This window comes from Lissotriton vulgaris, chromosome 3_1 (genome assembly GCF_964263255.1).
Source record: "Lissotriton vulgaris chromosome 3_1, aLisVul1.2, whole genome shotgun sequence".
In the NCBI taxonomy this organism is placed as follows: Eukaryota; Metazoa; Chordata; class Amphibia; order Caudata; family Salamandridae; genus Lissotriton; species Lissotriton vulgaris.
In genome coordinates, this window is record NC_141689.1 from 400,844,595 (window position 1) to 400,865,291 (window position 20,697).

General features: G+C 49.3%; 1 pseudogene; it reads right to left on the reverse strand.

Annotated features, from left to right (window-relative positions):
• The window catches only part of LOC147726504 (uncharacterized), a 41,229-nt pseudogene extending 21,820 nt beyond the window's left edge, over positions 1-19,409 (reverse strand).
• Positions 19,410-20,697: the final 1,288 nt, after the last annotated feature.

The following is a 20,697-nucleotide window of genomic DNA, read 5'->3' on the forward strand; positions in this document are numbered from 1 at the left end:
TGGCTGCCGATGACAAGGAAACTTGCAAAGCAGCTACAATTTCCTTATTGCATCATTTGTCTGATTTGAATCACAAGGTATCACCTTCCAAAATGCAATACTGCTGCCAAGAAGTGACCTACCTAGGTCATCTCTTGTCAAAGGAGGGAAGAAGGTTGACCCCAGAGAGAATAAAAGCAATTACGCAGATGAATGTTCCTAGTACTCAGAGAGAAGTGCATGCGTTCTTGGGTATTACTTCATACTGCAGGCAATGGATCCCAAATGTTTCTCTCTTGGCAAAACCGTTGGTGGCTTTGACTGGGAAAGGTGTTCCGAATCCAGTGCCATGGTCTGACGAATGTCAGCAGAGTTTTTCTGAGTTACGAAATGCACTATGTTCAGCTCCTGTGTTGGGTACACCTGACTACAGTAAGCCATTTACACTCTATGTTCACGAGAGAGAAGGTTGCGCGTTGAGTGTCTTGACGCAACAATTTGGTGATAAACAACGCCCTTGTGCGTATTTTTCATCAACGTTAGATCCGGTAGCCAGAGCGTTGCCTAGTTGCTTGAGAGCTACAGCGGCAGCTGCAGCGTCCATTCGACAGTCTGCTGGTTTGGTCATGAACAACATGCTAGTGGTCGTGGTTCCACATGCCGTGGATACACTCATGAACCGAACAAAGACGCAGCATCTTACCAGTGCTAGATTATCAGGCTATGAGCTGACACTGTTAGCAAGTCATATTCAGATCAAAAGATGCAATGTATTGAATCCAGCAACATTGTTGCCGACTAGTCAGGAGTCGAGTGATTCCGAACCACATGACTGTTGTTTCAGAACTGAGGAGGAGACAAAAGGACAAATTGATTTAAAAGACACTCCGTTGTCAGATCCGGATGGCACGTTGTATGTTGACGGGTCTTGTTTTAAATTGGAGAATGGTGATGTAACAGCTGCCTATGCAGTAACGACTTTGAGTACGATTGTGGAGAGTGCAAGAGTGAGTCAGAATTCTGCCCAAGCTGCAGAATTAATTGCTTTGACTAGAGCGTGTGTTTTAGCTAAAGGAAAGAGAGTGAATGTGTTCACAGATAGTCAGTACGCATTTGGCGTAGCCCATAGTTTTGGACGGTTGTGGAAGGAAAGAGGTTTTATTACGTCCCATGGGACTAAGATCCAGCATGGTCAGCTAGTTAATGACTTGTTGGAATCTCTAACCTTACCAATGGAAGTTGCGATTGTGAAGTGCAGTGCTCATCGAGCAATCACGGATGATGTTGGTCGAGGAAATGCCTTTGCTGATGAGACAGCAAAACAGACAGCTAGAAATATGATGAGTGGGATGTATGTTGCAACGTCTGCAAGATGGGTTACTGATTCGGGAATGTGTGAGGACACAATGGAAAGTGTGAGAACGATTCAGGAAGAAGCGACTGAAGAGGAAAAACTTGCATGGAAAAAGAAAATGGGTAAATTGGACTCGAATGGATGTTGGATTGATTTAACGGAACAACAGCGTTGGATGTTGCCTGATGCGTATGTGCTTGCGGTAGTAACGATGGCGCATGGAGCAGCGCATATCAGTTCTAAAGGGATTTGTAAGATGTTGGCTCCAGTCTGGAAGAATGATGAAATTAGTAAGTGTGCAGAAAGAGTGGTGAGAAACTGCATGATATGCCTGATGCATAATCCTGGCAAGGGAACCCCCACACCTGCTGGTCATTTCGCTCCTCCTTCCTGTCCCTTTGAAGTGATCCAGTTAGACTTCATTCACATGGATCGATGCAATAACCTTAAATACGTCCTAGTGGTAGTCTGTGCTTTTTCAAGGTGGATCGAAGCATATCCACTAAAAGACAATACTGCTTTGTCCACTGCCAAAATCCTCCTCAAAGAATACTTCCCTAGGTACGGCATGCCACGGATTGTATGGTCAGATAATGGAAGTGAATTCGTAGGGAAAGTTATGCAGAGTGTGTGTGCAGGCTTAGGGATAAAACAAAAGTTCCACAGTGCGAATCACCCCCAGTCAGCAGGTTTAGTTGAAGGGTACAATGGCACCCTCAAACTGAAACTGGCTAAGATACAAGCCTCCACGGGCTTGGCCTGGCCAGATGCCTTACCTTTTGCCCTGTTATCCACAAGAGCGACTGTGCATTCCCGAGTAGGGCTTAGTCCCTATGAGATTGTGTTCGGTCACCCTGCTAATATTTGGGGGGTACCAAGACCTAGGGAGTTTAGACAGCTGGAATACCCAATGTTAATCGACTATCTTTTTGACTTGACTGCTTAATTGAGTCTCATTCACCAACAGGTTTTCGATGCATTGCCAAAGCCTCCGGAGAGTCCAGGTCATCAGCTGAAACCTGGAGACTTTGTCGTCGTAAGGAACTTTGGACGAACCAGAAATCTTCAACCGAAGTTCGTTGGACCATTCTAGGTGCTGTTGGCGACGAGGACTGCTGTACGAGTGGCTGGTAGAAAAAATTGGGTCCACGCGACGCATACCAAGCGTGTACCCTTACCACTCCCTTATGATAACTGGGTGAGAAAAGGAATTGGTGCCTCTGAAACCGAACCAGTTCCTAGATACGTCCCTTTCAGCGATGCAGAATTGATAACTGATTCACCGAACTCTGACTCCCCTTCTGAAACTGCTCCTCTGAACACTGAACATTTGTCCTCTGTATCAAACGAACACTTGTCATCTGCGAAACCGAACATTGTTACTCCTGCTGAACACAGTCGATTTCCGGATCAAACTACGCCAGGAAAACTGAGATACAACTTACGTTCTCAATTTAAGGACAAATAAAGCAGGAAACTGCCTATTTTTTTTATCATTTTGCTCTGATACATTGCCTCCAGCCAGGAAGTTTGCTATACATTTTGCATTTCTCTGTATATTTCTATTTGTGCTTTATACCTTGCCGTCTGGGTAGCCGTAGGGTCGTGGCTTTGTGCCTAGTTGAATCTGCGGGGGCCAGACACAAGGTCGGTCTTTCTGTCAGTTCTGGGAACTCCCAGGGCTGGTAGAGGCATTTTCAACTACGTACATACCATCAGTGGTCGCGAGCGGTTGTAGAAGATGGAGCTTCCTGGGCTGCACCGAGAGAATGTAATTTATGTTCGCAGAAATAGACTGTACAAGATTCTTCACAACAAATGTTTTATGATGCAATGTGCAATTATGTTTTTAATCATTTTAATAATGTTGGTGGGTGGAATCGTCTTTGGCATCCATTTGATTTTTGCACCGATAGCAACTACAGTACCTCCCCTTGATCCTGTTTTTTCTACTATTGCTTCTTATCATTCCTTTCATCCTTTTCCTGAACACGAACAAGCTCGACGCTCAGAATTCATAAACAACACTTTTGTAATAATCTTGCATCAACACCAACTGGTAGTTAACACAACAGACTGCTGGGTATGTGGTCTGATACCACACACTATGGATAAAGGCATTCCTTATCTGGTCTTGCCTTTTAGCTATAATGGATCATTTCAGGCCTTTCAGACCATATTTGTCTATGCCCTTGAGACCTATCCCCCGCGTCCACCACGTTCCACTAAGTATAATTCCGCTAATAAAGCTTTAGTCAAGGGAATCATTGACATGATTAAAGACGTCAATAATACCCCATCTTATCCTAGGGATGAACTACGAGTATATCTGAGTTGGAATTCTACGGAGTATCGCATTAGTTTGGGTGAAAGCAAGCGTAAGAGCTCCACTCCAGTTTGGGTCGTACCTCACCGAGGTCAAGTCTGTTTGCAAGGAAATGGGAGAAATCCAAGAGCTCGGCTAGGGAAGAGTTAGTGCGTTGAGACTTATGTGTATCCGTCTAACTCTTCCCCTGCCTTTCTAACTGCTAAGGGTACCTACTTCATTTGTCAGGATAGGGCATATACATGGTTGCCTGCTGACTTTTCAGGTTCATGCTATATTGCTCGACTATTGCCTCCGACATACACTGCTTCCCCAGATTATCACAAGACCAGAGTAGCAAGAGGTGTTTTCAGCAAGGAAGATACCGCTGGTCAGGAAGCCGGAGACTTTTTCAAAGGCTTCCTTCCGTTCTGGGGGCCTATGGCCAATAGTAGAAATCTACGTCAGCTAACACGGGTAGTTGAATCTACTATTACAGAAACTGCTGGTGCCCTTAGTAATTTAACAGCTGAGCTCCAGGCGGATCGTCTCATGACGTTGCAGAATCGTATGGTTCTTGACATAATACTTGCAGATCGAGGTGGGGTATGCAGAATGATCCAATCGAGCTGCTGTGTTTTTATCCCCAATAATGCTCCGACGGTATATGAAGCGATCTCTAAGCTTCATAAGATTTCCGATTCTATCCATGTAGACAAGGGAAACTGGTCCTTAATGGAATGGCTCCGGACTCTACTCTCAGCGTGGGGATGGAAGGTTCTAATGGTCGTTGGTATTATCTTAGTATTCCTATTCTCGTGCTGCCTTATAATCCAATGTGGTCCCGCTATGTGTAGCCTCTGTGCTGCAACCTGTCTTAGAAAACCGCCTGTATTTGGAGATAAGGTACGAGAAAGGATGATGATGCAACAACATGTCACTGACCTAATGAACATCGAGATAGACTCTGACACAGATTGAGTAATTGCCTATGTAAGGGCAAAAGGAGGGTCTGAGGTTCCGTGACGATTTGAACCCGTGTTTTCAACATTGTCGTAAACTCATAATTTTAGTACCGATGAACCGCAAATGATCCATTTAGTATATCCTGGTGTTTTCGCTACGCTATGAGCAAGAGCACTCCTGTTATAACCACATTTCCGATACACCGATGGCATCCATTTTAGATCATGGCATCCATCTTGTTTTCTTGCCCTCACATAGTCAATGGACACGCAGTGACCTCTGATCACTTCATTTCAATTAAGGACACGTAGGCTTTAGCCGGCGATTCACCTCTCTAGTGACACATGCACCTTAGGACAGAAACGCTGTGGCCGCATGGCTCGGCAGAAGCTGCCTCCTCTGCCCGAGGCCAGTCCTGCTATACTGGTTCTCGTGTTCGTTGGCCTGATCATGATTAGGCGGCCGAAGCTGGTAGTCTTGCCCATTTACGACCCACAAACATCTCTTATCCTGTTTTTCTATCTTCTGCACCTGGCTCTGCTCCTTTCCTTCTGGGCCTTTATTAGGGGGAGGTAATGAAATTTACGATGAGGCGGGCCGGCTCTTGAATGTAAAGATGACATGGAATTATGATGGAACAGTGGGAACCTCTCATTCGTAATGTTTTGACATCAGATATGGTTGACGATTCCTGTGTAACGCCAAATATTTATTGTTTAGGACATAAAGTTTGAGAAACACCCCAGTATGTGGAGAATGTTGCCCCCAGCTAAAAATTCTGTATTTAAGGAGCAACCACTTAATGCAATTCGAACAGGCTCCTAGATTCTGCCCATGTGTAGTTTCTGTGACTTCTGTGTCCCTGCAGTAATAAACCTTTGGTCTTTGACGCCACCATCGAGAAGCCCGTGTTTCTGTTTATTTGTGCACCGAGACAGGTAGAACTCAGGGGTCTTCGGGTGTTATCCCTCACACCTCTGGACGGTACCAAAAAGTACAGAACTCCAGTGATGTGGCCGTGTCATGGTACATCGAGGATCAGTCGTGCCGAGGCATTTTGGATGCGTTGTAGTCAATTGATGAGCTTTGTCGGGGCTCCCGCATAGAGGGCGTTTCCGTAGTCGAGTCTGCTGCTGACGAGGGCCTGGTTGACTGTATTTCTTGTGTCTGTTGGGATCCATCTGTAGATCTTGCGGAGCATGCGGAGGGTGTTGAAGCGGGAGGAGGAGATGGCGTTGACTTGCTTGGTCATTGAGAGCGTTGAGTCGAGGATGAATCCCAGGTTGTATGCTGCCCCCAGTGCCGTTGGCCACCAGGAGTTGTCCCAAGCTGACGGGTTGCCGTCGAGGTGTATAAGGGATAAATTTATCAGCAAGATAACTAGGGCCAGAAGTAGACAAGGCCTTGTGTATGGTACAGCAAACTTTAAACTGTACTCGCTCCTGTATCGGGAGCCAGTGGAACTGATAAAGCAGAGGCCGGGATGCAATCCTGTGAGGAGCGTTAGGATCAGACGTGCCGCTGTGTTCAGGAGAACCTGTAATCTGTCGAGGGCAGCCTCATTGGTAGACAGCAATAGACCATTACAATAATCCTGGTGACTTAAAGTAAGCACCTGGGTTAGCGTCTTCCTGGTCGAATGAGGGAGCAGAGGGAGGATGCATCTCAGCAGACTCAGCACATGAAAACAGGAGCCGGCTGTCTGTGCGGCATGCTCCTTCATGGTAAGAGCCTGCTCAAGGCGAACGCCTACGTTTTTAACACAGGTTTTCGGAACAGGAGAGGTACCTAGATTAGTGGGCCACCAATTAGGGGTCCACACCTGTTGAGCTTCACCAAAAAGCATGATCTTTGTCTTTCCCACATTGCACTTTAGAAAATTACTCCTCATCCACTGTGAGATACTTCTCATTCCCACAGAGAAGGCGGCCCGCACTGATGGAGTAAACTTTGAAAATGGGGTAAACCCACATCTCCTTAACAGATTGACCAAGGGAGTCACATAGATGTTCAACAAAGTATGGCTTAGACAAGATCCCTGTGGTACTCTCTTGGACAACTCTGTTGCAGCAGAACGATAAGGACCGGGGTTAACCGCCTGTGAACGAGAGGATAGAAAACTCATCAGCCATTGAAGGGCCGAATATCTAAGTCCGATCTCCTTCTGTCTCCTGGGCAGAATCTTATGGGAAACCGTGTCAAACGCTGAGTATAGATCCAACAGCACCAGAATCGTAAAGTGGCCTTTATCTAGGGTCATCCTGATAATGTTGGTGACCGCTAGTAGGACAGATTCTGTGCTGTGTTTAGGTCAAAAATCTGATTGAGATGGATCAAGACTACCTGTCCATTCGACATGGTTGGAAAGATTTGTATTTATGTGTTTCTCCAATAGCTTGCCCAGGAAAGGGAGGAGTGAGATAGGATGGAGATTGGAAAGCTTAGTTAGCGGGGCCTTGGTGTTCTTGCAGATAGGCATAACCTGTGCTGCTTTCCATTCCAAAGGGACCAGGCCCTCTTGCAGGGAGAGATTGAGGAGATGTGCAATGAAGGGGGACAGGTGACAGGCAAGGGAAGTAGTGAATTTTGCCGGTAGGTGATCCAGAGGTGATCCTGATTTTATTAAGCAGATCAGTGACTCTACCTCTGCCTGCGTAACCAGAGGGAAGCTTCCCAACAGTTGAGTGGCTATCTGCACAGGCACTTCGGGAAGCATAGTAGAGGTAGAGTGCTCCCCTGATCAGACTATTTTGTCATAAATTATCTCAATTTTTTGTGTGAAGAAGGTGTCAATGTCATCGCACAATTTTTGTGTAGGGGCCACTGGATTCTCACAAACTTTAGGGTTGGATAAGGACTGTAATACACGGTATAGCACTTTAGGGTCATTTTGAGCCTGATCTAATTGTAAAGCTATATGGGCTTTATGTGCTTGCCGGATGTACCATGTTACAACGCATACTATTACAACTACCTACCGTTACAACACGACCATTACAACGCATACCATTACAACGCATAGCGCTTTGAGGTGCTGGATAGTGGTAAGTATAATTTACTATTCTAACTCCAGTCCCCGTGGACCCTAGGGAAGGTGTTGGATAGTAAATTAAACTTATTCCCTATTCTAGAGCGCCCCCCCGTGCAATGCGTTGTAATGGTATGCGTTGTAAAAGTCGCGTTGTAATGGTAGTGCGGAGTAAAAGATGCGTTGTAACGGGTGTATACCGTGCTGGCCTGATTTTCCCATGGTAGAGGGCCAGAGCTGTATAAAACCGGTCCATGTCTTCCTCATTATGGGTAAAACACCACAGTTTTCATGCTTCCTTCAAAGGCATTTCTGGGCACGCAGTTGGGGGAAATACCAGGCATTCTGGGGATGCTTAGGGTTGCTAGGGAAAGATTTCAAAGGGGCTAGCTGATCAATAGCACTAGAGACTGCCAGATTGTACATGGCGAGCGCCTCTTCGATGTTATCTGATTCTGATATCCGAGGCTCTACAAAAGAGGTTTTAGAGCCCTCTGGGGTAACTCTCTTCCCAAAAAATGAGGGGTGGTATAAAGGGTGTTAGTTCTCTTCCTAGGGGCCTGAATGCGAAATTCAATTCATGCATGGTCAGACCATGGCAGGGAATGGAGGGAATTGCAGGAGACATTAGGAGAGTTTGAGAAAATAATGTCTAGGGTATGACTCACTATATGTGTGGGGTCCTCATTAAGCTTGGTTAGCCCCAGAGTAGCTAAATCCGTCAGGATTGACCCTGTATCCATGTTGGAAGCACACTCACTTTGTATATTAAAGTCGCCCACCAGCAAAAAGTTGATGCTCGCGATCACGTGTGAAGCGATGAGTTCAGTGAGTTGAAGAGGGAAATCATTTAGCGGGCCAGGTGGCCGATAGAACAGGGTCCCCTTCCAGCTCATTTGAGACGAGAATTCAATGCGGAAAACTATCCCTTCCATAGTCGAGTCGCAGTGTTGTTCTAACATGGTAATATTAATGCTATCTCTGTGCGCAATGGCAATTCCACCCCTCATTTTATTCTGTCTGTCCATACAAAAATTCTGTATCCCTCAGGTAGAGCAAGGGCTATGGGGGGGACCGAGTGAGGCTTCAGCCAAGTTTCTGTAAAAACCCGAGATGAGGCTGCATCGATGATAGGAGATCCGAAACCTCGGCAAAATGCTTGGGGAGGGATCTCACGTTACATAGTAGATTTCTCCACCCCTGCTGAAGATTGGTAGGGGGTTTACCTATGTTAGCTGTAGGGGCATAAGGTAGAATGTTAGCAGTGGCATAGTTAATAAGTTTTTTCTTACCAAAAGTGCACTTACCTTAACTAAACATACCATGTTTGGTTAAGGTATGCATGGTAAAAGCACCAAAAAATGCATGCATGGAGAATGAATGATGGGCAAAATCACTGCGTGGTGATTTCCGTCTTGTAAAGGCTGTTTCCTGAGATATGCTGCTCTCCCAGGATACACGTTTACTCTACCTTCATGTAAATGGAGAATGGTTTCCTAAGACGCAATCAGCCTGATTCATGAAGCAAAATTGCGCTCGCAATAGCTGCGAAAATGCTATCGCTGGCGCAATTTCCCAAATCGGTATTCACCATGAATATAGCGAATTCGCAAACACAGAATTGCGAAATCGCTAAAAGATTTGCAGAATCCCGGCAGTAGACCATTAGCGATTCGGAAATAGCGAGAAATCACGGATTCTGCGAAAATAATAGCGATTTCGCAATACAATCGCAATCGGTATTCATGAAAAATCGCAATTAGCGGAAAACCCCAAAATCGCTGTTTGCGAGGCGTAATTTAAAGACAACCCAAAGCAGGTGGTAACCATCAAAGCCATTGTAAAAACAACATTCGGAAAACCGTTGGCCAATCAGTAACTGGTGCAGGCCTGACCAAACACACTTAAGGAGAAGCAGCATCAGCATAAGGAGTGTCAGAATGCCCGGACTGTACATGGTGGTCAGGCGGCGAAGGCTACAGCGAGCAGCACGGAGGAGACGCAGAATCCAGGACAGGATATTCCGCCAGCGGGTCACCCTGCTGGGCCAAACCAGAGAGCAAATATACGCAAAGTACCGCCTATATGGGGCAATGATCATCAAGCTAATTCAGGACCTTGACCCCCTGATGCAGCACCCAACAAGGCGGACCAATGCCGTGCCAACACATGTCCAGGTATTGTGTAGCCTGCACCTCCTGGCCTCCGGGAGCTTCCAGGGAATAGTTGCGGCTGCTGGGGAGATATCCCAGCCCACCATGTCCCGCTGCCTAGGGAGTTTCCTTGACGCAATGCTGACCCAGCTACACCACCACATCAAATTTCCCACCAGCCAACAGGATTTGGATGAGACCAAGCTTCAATTCTACAATGTTGCCCATTTCCCACATGTGATAGGATGCATTGACTGTACCCACATCCACATCTGCCCACCAGCTGCAACGGAGTACATGTACCGCAATCGCAAGTCCTACCACTCCCTCAACATCCAGATGGTCTGCAATGCTAAGACATACATCACGGACATAGTGGCACAGTACCCGGGGAGTACACATGACTCATTCATATTCCGGCACAGCGGCCTGCACACACGACTGGCCAGGGGAGACTTTGAGGAAGGACACCTACTTGGTAAGTACACTTTGCCCACAATGTCACACTGCGATGAAGTAGCTGCGCTGCACAGGCACTCACCCTCTGCTCCTCTCATTCAGGTGACAGTGGCTACGCCCTCCGTGAATACCTCCTCACCCCATACCTCAACCCTGCTACACCACAGCAACGGCGTTACAATGTAGCACACATACGCACAAGGAATTGCATTGAGAGGACTTTTGGGCTACTGAAGAGCAGATTCCGCATACTGCACAAGACAGGTGGGGCCATCTACTACAGTCCTGATGTGTGCTGCCGCATTGTGGCTGTGTGTGCAATACTACACAACATTGCTACTAAGCGCCGGATACCTGTAGACATCTCTGGCAGTGAGTCGGAAGGGGACGACTGGCCACCTGCACATGTGCGTCATGCACGCGGGGAGAACCCAGCTGAAGGCCACAGACGCCACAACCACATCACAATGAACAGTTTCTAGTGCACCCACTCCCCTCACCCAACAATTCACAATTGCATGCAAATGGAAATAAGGACAGGAGGCCGATGTATGATGCAAGAATAAATATTATTGTTGGATTCACAATAATAGTGTTAAGTTTCTATCATTACTATGCAAGCAGTATTGCCCCATACTGCTGCGAATAAAACACAGGACAGGCTTGTAGTGTCAGCATGTCCCAGCAAAAGTATATGAAACTCAAGTACGCCTCTGGCGCGCAGCACCCAATCGCCTCTCCGGCTCCTCCTCTGCCACGGCACATGACCCCGCAGTGGGCCTGGTGCTGCGGCGTAACACAGCAACCTGTGAGGCAGACAGGCTGCTCACACTGGAGGTGCCCTCGCTGGAATTGTCCGCCCCGACATTGCACCAAAAAATGCATGCATGGAGAATGAATGATGGGCAAAGTCACTGCGTGGTGATTTCCGTGTTGTAAAGGCTGTTTCCTGAGATATGCTGCTCTCCCAGGATACACGTTTACTCTACCTTCGTGTAAATGGAGAATGGTTTCCTAAGACGCAATCAGCCTGATTCATGAAGCAAAATTGCGCTCGCAATAGCTGCGAAAATGCTATCGCTGGCGCAATTTCCCAAATCGGTATTCACCACGAATATAGCGAATTCGCAAACACAGAATTGCGAAATCGCTAAAAGATTTGCAGAATCCCGGCAGTAGACCATTAGCGATTCGGAAATAGCGAGAAATCACGGATTCTGCGAAAATAATAGCGATTTCGCAATACAATCGCAATCGGTATTCATGAAAAATCGCAATTAGCGGAAAACCCCAAAATCGCTGTTTGCGAGGCGCAATTTAAAGACAACCCAAAGCAGGTGGTAACCATCAAAGCCATTGTAAAAACAACATTCGGAAAACCGTTGGCCAATCAGTAACTGGTGCAGGCCTGACCAAACACACTTAAGGAGAAGCAGCATCAGCATAAGGAGTGTCAGAATGCCCGGACTGTACATGGTGGTCAGGCGGCGAAGGCTACAGCGAGCAGCACGGAGGAGATGCAGAATCCAGGACAGGATATTCCGCCAGCGGGTCACCCTGCTGGGCCAAACCAGAGAGCAAATATACGCAAAGTACCGCCTAAATGGGGCAATGATCATCAAGCTAATTCAGGACCTTGACCCCCTGATGCAGCACCCAACAAGGCGGACCAATGCCGTGCCAACACATGTCCAGGTATTGTGTAGCCTGCACCTCCTGGCCTCCGGGAGCTTTCAGGGAATAGTTGCGGCTGCTGGGGAGATATCCCAGCCCACCATGTCCCGCTGCCTAGGGAGTTTCCTTGACGCAATGCTGACCCAGCTACACCACCACATCAAATTTCCCACCAGCCAACAGGATTTGGATGAGACCAAGCTTCAATTCTACAATGTTGTCCATTTCCCACATGTGATAGGATGCATTGACTGTACCCACATCCACATCTGCCCACCAGCTGCAACGGAGTACATGTACCGCAATCGCAAGTCCTACCACTCCCTCAACATCCAGATGGTCTGCAATGCTAAGACATACATCACGGACATAGTGGCACAGTACCCGGGGAGTACACATGACTCATTCATATTCCGGCACAGCGGCCTGCACACACGACTGGCCAGGGGAGACTTTGAGGAAGGACACCTACTTGGTAAGTACACTTTGCCCACAATGTCACACTGCGATGAAGTAGCTGCGCTGCACAGGCACTCACCCTCTGCTCCTCTCATTCAGGTGACAGTGGCTACGCCCTCCGTGAATACTAACCCTGGGCGAAGAACTACGCTCCGTTCGCGGAGTTTGCGGAGTTTCGGCAACTCCGCGCTCCGCGGAGAACGCGAAGTTGTTGAATACTCCGCAAACTGCTGCGTAGCGTAGTTCTCGCGCGCTCAATAGCATTTTCGCGTGCGCGAGGATGCTTGTCGGTAAGATCGAGTTGCCGAACACGCAGAAACTGCAATCTGGCACAGAATAACTCGCGAACACGTTAGTAGTGACCGGAAATAAGGGGACGCGAGCGGGCGGGACAAACCTCATGGGTAACTTTGCGTGCTACACATCCCGAGCATGCAGGCAATCAATCAATCAATCAATCAGGATATTTGTATAGCGCGCTACTCACCCACAGGGTCTCAAGGCACTTGGGGGAGGGGGGTCCGCTACTGCTCGAACAGCCTTGTCTTGAGTTGCTTCCTGAAGCAGAGGTGGTCTTGGGTCAGGCGGAGGTGGATGGGGAGGGAGTTCCAAGTCTTGGCTGCCAGGTAGGAGAAGGATCTTCCTCCCATGGTGGATCTTCGGATGTGTGGCACGGCGGCGAGGGCGTGGCTGGTCGATCATAGCTGGCGGGTGGGAGTGTAGAAGGTCAGGCGGTTGTTGAGGTACCTGGGGCCCAGGTCGTGGAGGGCCTTGTGTGCGTGGGTGAGGAGTTGGAACGTGATTCTCTTGCTGATGGGGAGCCAGTGAAGGTCTCTCAGGTGTCCGGAGATGTGGCTGTGTCGGGGGATGTCCAAGATGAGTCGTGCGGATGCGTTCTGGATGTGTTAGAGTCTTTTCTGGAGTTTGGCTGGGGTTCCGGTATAGAGGGTGTTTCCGTAGTCCAGTCGGCTGGTGACGAGTGCCTGTGTGACCGTCTTCCTGGTTTCGGTGGCAAGCCATGGGAAGATCTTTCGGAGCATGCGTAGGATGTTGAAGCATGATGATTGGATGGCGTTGACTTGTCTGGTCATCGAGAGGGAGGAGTCCAGGATGAAGCCCAGGTTGCATGCGTGGTCCGTTCGTTTGGTTGCGCTGCCCAGGGCAGGGGGCCACCAGGAGTCGTCCCAGGCGGAGGGTGATGATCCAAGGATGAGGACTTCCGTCTTGTCTGAGTTCAGTTTCAGGCGGCTGTTCCTCATCCACTCGACTACGTCTTTCATCCCTTCGTGTAGGTTGGTTCTGGCGGTTCCTGGGTCGTTGGTGAGGGAGAGGATCAGCTGGGTGTCGTCGGCGTAGGAGATGATGTTGAGGTTGTGTTGGCGTACGATGGCTGCGAGGGGGCTCATGTAGACGTTGAAGAGGGTGGGGCTGAGTGATGATCCTTGTGGTACGCCGCATATGACTTCGGTGGCCTTGGATCTGTACGGGGGGAGGCGGACTCTCTGGGTTCTTCCGGTGAGGAACGAGATGATCCACTCCAGTGCCTTCTCTTGGATTCCGATGTTGCTGAGGCGCTGCACTAGGGTGCGGTGGCAGACCGTATCGAATGCTGCGGAGAGGTCCAGGAGGATGAGGGCCGCTGTTTCCCAGTTGTCGAGCAGGGCTCGGATGTCATCAGTGGCTGCGATGAGGGCGGTCTCAGTGCTGTGGTTGGCGCGGAAGCCGGACTGCGAGTGGTCGAGGCTGGTTGGGTGAGCGCAATTGGTGATCCACTGTGTGAGGTTGTTGGCTGCTTGGTTGGGGTCCGTTGAGCTGGCGGGCGGGTTCTGGGTCAGTGAAGTGGTGAGCTGGTCGGTGGTGATCTTGTTCCAGTTCCTGCGGGGAACCTATTGCGGGTGGTGGGTGAGTCGTGGTCTTTCTGAAGCTGAAGTGGACGCAGCTGTGGTCTGTCCAGTGGAGTCCGGTGGAGTGGCTGAAGGAGATGTACTTGCTGGAGGAGAAGACTGGGTCAAGCGTGTGGCCGGCGTAGTGGGTGGGGGTGTTCACCAGTTGCATGAGTCCGAGGTTGGCGAGGTTGTCCAGCAGGGTGGTGGTGGTGTTGTCGTTGTTGTTCTCCAGGTGGAAGTTGAGGTCCCCTAGGAGGATGTAGTCAGCGGAGGCGAGGGTGTGCGGGCTGATGAAGTCTGCGATGTCTTCGCTGAATTGTGTGCGAGGTCCTGGGGGTCTGTAGATGAGGGTGCCTCTGAGTGTGGTCTTGGGGTCGGTGTGTATCTGGAAGTGAAGATGTTAAGCGGCTGTGAGGGTGTCGTCTGAGTTGGTCGTGATGTGGATGGTGTTCTTGTGGACGATGGCGATGCCTCCTCCTGTCTCGTTGACGCGGTCTCTCCGGGAGATCTTGTATCCGTCCGGGATGGCGACGGAGATGTCGGGCGCTGAGGAGGCGTTCATCCATGTTTCCGTGAGGAAGGCGACGTCTGGAGATGTGGTGTTGAGCAGGTTCCAGAGTTCCATGGCGCTCCCGAAGACGAAAAATGGCTTGCAAACGGGTCAAGCAAGCTACTACGCATGCTCGCGGAGCTATGCGTAGTTCGCGGAGTGCAAGTGCATCTTCGCGTAGCTCGCGGAGTGCGGCTACGCGAACTACGCCCAGGCTTAGTGAATACCTCCTCACCCCATACCTCAACCCTGCTACACCACAGCAACGGCGTTACAATGTAGCACACATACACACAAGGAATTGCATTGAGAGGACTTTTGGGCTACTGAAGAGCAGATTCCGCATACTGCACAAGACAGCTGGGGCCATGTACTACAGTCCTGATGTGTGCTGCCGCATTGTGGCTGTGTGTGCAATACTACACAACATTGCTACCAAGCGCCGGATACCTGTAGACATCTCTGGCAGTGAGTCGGAAGGGGACGACCGGCCACCTGCACATGTGCGTCATGCACGCGGGGAGAACCCAGCTGAAGGCCACAGACGCCGCAACCACATCACAATGAACAGTTTCTAGTGCACCCACTCCCCTCACCCAACAATTCACAATTGCATGCAAATGGAAATAATGACAGGAGGCCGATGTATGATGCAAGAATAAATATTATTGTTGGATTCACAATAATAGTGTTAAGTTTCTATCATTACTATGCAAGCAGTATTGCCCCATACTGCTGCGAATAAAACACAGGACAGGCTTGTAGAGTCAGCATGTCCCAGCAAAAGTATATGAAATTCAAGTACGCCTCTGGCGCGCAGCACCCAATCGCCTCTCCGGCTCCTCCTCTGCCACGGCACATGACCCCGCAGTGGGCCTGGTGCTGCGGCGTAACACAGCAACCTGTGAGGCAGACAGGCTGCTCACACTGGAGGTGCCCTCGCTGGTATTGTCCGCCCCGACATTGCCTGGCCCAGTGGGATGAAGTGCCAGTACGGCAGTGGTGACCTGCTCCAACACTCGGGCCACATCCTCACAGCATTGGATCAACTGTTGCTGCTGCGCCAGGGACCGTCGGGAGAGCTGGGACGTCGCATTGCCTATAACATAGTTCGAGCGGGTGTATGCGGACAGCCGCGTCAGTAGCTGCCGGTGGCGGCGGCGGGCGGTGTTGCGCTGCGATGAGCGCAGCAGTGTTGGCCTCCATGGCTGCCGTCATGCGGTCCATTCTGTCTGCCACATTTGCCACATTGCGGCCAATGTTATGGAGCTGCATTTGGATAGCCCCTTGCCGTCATGCCTGCAGTTGGTGTATGCGTAGCATCCGACGCTCAATGCTCAAGCCTGGCACGCGCACATCCATTCCCCTCCTGCCGCTGCGTGCATTGTTTTGCTGGCGAGCCCTGCCATGCCTGCTCTGCTGGCTGGCCACAGTGGGTGTGCGCAGTGTCACCACAGTCGCTGGACCAGATGTAGAGGGTCCAGCTGGTGGTGGAGTTGAGGTAGGCAGAGGTGCTGCGCCTGATGGTGGTGGCGCAGATGCTGTAGCCCTGGCTGTGGGGATAGGTGCTGCGCCTGATGGTGGTGGCGCAGATGCTGTAGCCCTGGCTGCGGGGGTAGGTGCTGCCCCTGATGGTGGTGGCGCAGATGCTGTAGCCCTGGCTGCGGGGATAGGTGCTGCGCCTGATGGTGGTGGCGCAGATGCTGTAGCCCTGGCTGCGGGGGTAGGTGCTGCGCCTGATGGTGGTGGCGCAGATGCTGTAGCCCTGGCTGCGGGGGTAGGTGCTGTGCCTGATGGTGCAGGATGTGTCGCTGTTGGCACCTCCTCGGCATCCTCTGGTTGCTCGTCGATGAGCAGCCTGTCACTGTCGCTGCTGTTGTCAGCGCCACCTGTGAGGGGAAGTCGACGTTCATTAGTTGCATGTATCTGTCACACGTGCAGTTGCTACATGCATGCTGGATGACATTCCCTGACTGGCTGTGGCATTGCGTACTTTGGGACATGTCTGGCTGCATTGGGGTACTTGTAAATTGTGGGCAGACTACATGTCCCACAATGCTTTAGGGCATTACCTAATGTGCATGGATGGCATGACTTTGGAAGATTATGGGAGGCTATAGGGTCATGGCCATTGATAGGGGACAGGGTCGCAGTCGCATGCCACTTACCTTGCCTCTCTTGGGTGGGGCGGGATGAGTCCAATCTGATGACCCCAATGCACGCCTCTGGCTCTAAGGTATCCTCCACGCGGTCCTCCATGGGGGTGTTGGGAGGGACTGTAGGGTCTCCCCCTCCAGTAGCCAGGGTCTCGCCCAGCCTCTCTGCCACCCTCTCCTTGGCACGACCTCAGAGGTCGTACCACCTCTTCTTGAGCTCCTCGAGCGACCTGTGTGCCACGCACACAGAGTTGACTTGGGCTGCTATCCCAAGCCAGATTCGCCATTTCTCCCGCTCAGGCACCCTCCTGGATTCTCTCCCAAAAAGTTTTGGGTGGTTATCAACCACCCCATCAATGAGGTGCTCCAACTCCTGTTCGGAGAATTTCATCTTCCTCTTGCGCCCGGTGTAGGCATGGGCGGAAAATCCGTTCCGCTCGGGGATTTTGCGGATTTTCGGGAAATCCTCAATCCGCGAGATTCGCGAATCTCCCGCAAAATCCGCAAATCCGCGAGCAGCGGATTTTGCTCGCACTGCTCGCACTGTTCGCGTGAGTTCGCGTGAGTTCGCGCCCCGCGAATAAGTGCAAAATTGCAGAAATACGATCTTAGCAAAACTGAAAGTAACTACTTACCAGGTTCAAAAGTTCAGGCTCATCATTTGTAGCCATTTCCTGTAGTGCTTCCTGAGGGGCCCCTCCAGAGTTCAGTTGCCAGTTGAAACTATTATGTGACCCTGCTCTGAACCTCAGAATAGTTACACATATGTCACAAAGATCCTGAATTACAGCTAAGGGAGACAAGCAGGAGCCAGGCTGGAAGTTAAAATCCATTAATCAGCCCCTAATTCATTATTGTCAGTTGGGGCAGGGCAGGTGTTGTAACTAATTTTGCAACAATGAAAGCACTTAGCAAGTGCAAAAGATCACTAATCAGGGCGCACTAAGGAAGCAGGTGCCAGCTAAATAAATATTCTGTGACACACTAATCAGCCCCAAATTAATTCAGGTCACTTGAGGCAGGGAAGGTGTGCTTTGCTTTGCCGAAAATAATGTACACTGGACAACCAGAGGGTGTGGTGATGAAACAGAGGGTGGCATGGGTGGGCCAGAGGGTGGCATGAGTAGTCAGAGAGTGGCAGTGGTGACAGAGAGTGGCAGTGATGAAGAAGAGTGTCCCAAACAGACTGGACACGTAGAAACAACAAGTTCGCGAAACTTGCGACCCGACAGGTAAGTTCGCAATTTGCGAAAGTGTACAAAACCCTCACGAACTGGCAGAAACACGGGCGAACACAAAAAAAAAAAAAATCCGCAAATTCGCGGGAATTCGCGGATTATGCGGATTGCGAATCCGCAAATCCGCAAAATTCGCGAACGCGAGATCCGCAAAATTCGCTCATGCTTAGCCCGGTGTTGCTGGGACCTGGTACAGCCTCCGCTGCAGTAAGATTAGTTGAGGATTAGCAAGTTTGGTGGTGTCCTGGTAGGAGCTCAGTAAGTTGCAGCCTCGAGACCAGCCTCACTGTTCTGAATGGGGGTGGGAACTGGCTGCTTCCTGGTTGTGATGTCATCACTGTGCTCGAAATGCGACTTCCCATTTTTCAGATCTCGCGATTTTGCAATCTCGCATTTAGCGATCTCGCAATTAGCGATATCGCAATTTGCGATATCGCAATTCCTACACGGATGTTGACGGAAATAGCGATTATTCTGCGATTTCAGTAAATCGCTAACGCTTTTTGCAGCCGCGTGCGATTCACATTTTTTTATCGGTAATTTTGATGAATGCCGATCTGCGATTTCTAAATTGCGATTCGCTGTTAATCGCTATTTGAAAATCGCAGATTTCGGATTTCATGAATCAGGCTGTAAGTCTGTTAAGTTAGTACAGCTAATAAAATTGAGATCATGAATGATATTAACATTTTGCTTGACTGTCTCATGCCACACCTGCTGCAGACCTCTAAAACATGCAGGCCATCACCTTCAAACGGGTGGGTACCAGCCCACACAGTCAGGATGGCACACACTCAAGGAAATCTGGAACAAAAACGGCATGGGTTGCAGAATGATTACTGACCACAATCATCAGAATGTGTGCTCATGGTAAATGTTTCACGATCACAAGGAGTTTTTGTGAGGTTGACTTAACATTGCTGGCCCAATATTTGGATCTGTGATGTGTGGTGAACCCCTAGCATTCTCAATTTCTGAGTGCATATGGTCTCTGCAGATGCAAACTTCAAGAAAAATGCTGATAGCATCTGTGCAACCTCTGTATCTGTGATATAAAATTAAACAGATACTTAGGACAACCACAGTGCTCAGAATCATTGGAAAGGAATACACACGAATGAAATAAAAGCACCACTCAAGATTTGTGATAATATTATATGTATCTCACCTTCAAGAACATCAAAACGGTAGACACAACCCATTTCAAAAGAAGTGATCAATAGTTTCTATCATGATTTTAGTACCAGCTTGTGTGAGTGTGAAAGAGAGCGAGTGATATAACAGCAGGCATATGAATGAAGAATTTAATGAGAGTGAGGGTAAAACTAATTGTGAGTGACTGAGTTGAGGTGACAGTGACAGTGAGTGTTAGAGATTGTGAGCAAGAATCACTGTGGATGAATTTAAGTGAAAATGAGTGAGTGATAATGAGTATCAGTAAATACTGAGATTCAGAATGAAGGCGTGTTACGGTGTGTGCGAGTGAGCGTGAGTGAGTATACAAGTTACAAAAAATATATATATAACTACCAGCATGCAAATCTCATGATATACGCAACTTCAAGTGGGCGTGAACATCTATTGTGGCGCATGAATGTGAACAATTAAAAGGAACAACTTGCCACTCAATTGTGGAAGCTGCCTCTGATGAGAGACATGAGGTCTCGAAACGCGTAAGGCACACGAGAAATAATCCGGGTGTGGGACCAGCTGTCACAGGTACGCCGAAAGGAAGGCTTGCTGCCGAGTGCGTCCTGCAAAGCTTTTGGGCATTTGGATGAGAAAAATTACACGGCGGCCCTCGTCGTGGCAAGGCGCACCATCTTGAAACCTTAAGAGGCTGTGGTTGAAACCATGTTCAAACCTGATCAGCGCAGCGAGTCTGACAAAATCTGCTGGCCGAAACACTCCGAATCCTACTAAGGAAATACAAGCTTTTATTAACACAATGTGAGTTGGAACCTACTAAAGGTAAAACAATGAAGTGTTCCTCTGGACTATAACTACCAGCATGCAAATCTCATGATATACGCAACTTCAAGTGGGCGTGAACATCTATTGTGGCGCATGAATGTGAACAATTAAAAGGAACAACTTGCCACTCAATTGTGGAAGCTGCCTCTGATGAGAGACATGAGGTCTCGAAACGCGTAAGGCACACGAGAAATAATCCGGGTGTGGGACCAGCTGTCACAGGTACGCCGAAAGGAAGGCTTGCTGCCGAGTGCGTCCTGCAAAGCTTTTGGGCATTTGGATGAGAAAAATTACACGGCGGCCCTCGTCGTGGCAAGGCGCACCATCTTGAAACCTTAAGAGGCTGTGGTTGAAACCATGTTCAAACCTGATCAGCGCAGCGAGTCTGACAAAATCTGCTGGCCAAAACACTCCGAATCCTACTAAGGAAATACAAGCTTTTATTAACACAATGTGAGTTGGAACCTACTAAAGGTAAAACAATGAAGTGTTCCTCTGGACTATAACTACCAGCAT